Source organism: Rutidosis leptorrhynchoides, chromosome 8, assembly GCF_046630445.1.
Source record: "Rutidosis leptorrhynchoides isolate AG116_Rl617_1_P2 chromosome 8, CSIRO_AGI_Rlap_v1, whole genome shotgun sequence".
NCBI classification, from domain to species: domain Eukaryota; kingdom Viridiplantae; phylum Streptophyta; class Magnoliopsida; order Asterales; family Asteraceae; genus Rutidosis; species Rutidosis leptorrhynchoides.
Window position 1 is genome coordinate 176,829,135 of NC_092340.1, and position 1,295 is coordinate 176,830,429.

Here is a 1,295-nt window from a genome sequence, read left to right on the forward strand (position 1 = left end):
GATAACTGTCCAAGCTGCGTTTCTAGACTTTTGAGCAGAGCAAGTTGGTTTCGCATGAGTATCTCCATCTGGTCTTGTCTAGATGTAGTTCTCTGATTTAGCTATTGTTATCCTTGAATGAACTACGTCAACTAATCTTCAGTCCCGAGAGCAGGGTTGGTTACTTTCGTAAGTTGCGTGGTTGGGGAATTTTCCTTAGCTGGTGGACCAGTGAGTGGAAGTGGTTGATCGTAGGTTAATTGAGATTGTTGGGGTGGATAAGGTGGGTAACGATAGCGAAAAGGCTGGTTGTTTCTTTAAAATTGGTTAACCCTAGGTTGTTGATTGAATTCGGAATTTGATTGACGAGCTGAGTAATGAACGTAACAGACTGAACTGTCAGGATTCTTGTACTCAACTTGATATTCTTCAGTGGGTTGCGGGTTAGTACAATTAACACAGGCCTGAACCTAGTTAATCTGCTGCGGTTGCGTCTTCAATTCTCCGAGTTGTTTGGCAAGAGACTCCATCTTCTCCGTGAGGGATTTAATGGCCTCCGTTTGATTATTAAGTGTGGAGAGTGGAGCAGATGATGAAGTTGTTTCACCACTATTCCAGTCATGATGATGTATTGTCATGTTCTCGAGGAACTCCCATGCTTCATCTGCGGTTTGGTTAATCAGATTCCCTTGAGCTGTTGCATCGATCGTCATCCTATGATTTACTGTAAGACCATTGTAGAAGGTACAGATTTGGACAGACCGTTCTAACTGGTGATTAGGGCATTTCTTCATATGGGTCTTGAATCTCTCTCATGCAGTGTAAAGAGATTCATCCTAACTTTGTTTAAAGTTAATGATTTTATTCTTAAGCTTGGTTTGTGTAGAAGGAGAGAAATATTTGGTTAGGAATTTAGTAGCCGTCTCCGTCCATGACGTGATGGAATCTTTTTCCAAACCTTCAAACCATGTTTGTGCATGATGGGTGAGAGAATAGTGGAGCAAGTATAGCCGGACTATATCTTATCCTATCCCTGGCTGTTTGTAGGAGTTAGAAAGAGATATGAATTTATCAAGGTGAGAGTTAGGATCATTATTCGGTAATCCATGAAATTGACAGCCATTTTGGATGAGCTGTATAATATGATGTATTAACTCGAACGAGTGTCCTTGAATATCTAGAAATCTGATTGGTCCTCCTCGACCTTCAATCGAGGGTTTGGTGTTTTCTACTATAGTAACGCGTAACGTCATTCGATTTCTGATTCGTTCCTCTTTGCGTACTTTAGAGATTATTGCGTCTGAATCAGGTACGAA

General features: G+C 41.1%; 1 non-coding gene across 1 annotated transcript; it reads left to right on the forward strand.

Annotated features, from left to right (window-relative positions):
- The first annotated feature begins 747 nt into the window (after positions 1-747).
- Positions 748-853, forward strand: LOC139865333 (small nucleolar RNA R71). The gene has a single exon (XR_011764860.1). It is a non-coding gene; the product is annotated as a small nucleolar RNA R71 (small nucleolar RNA).
- Positions 854-1,295: the final 442 nt, after the last annotated feature.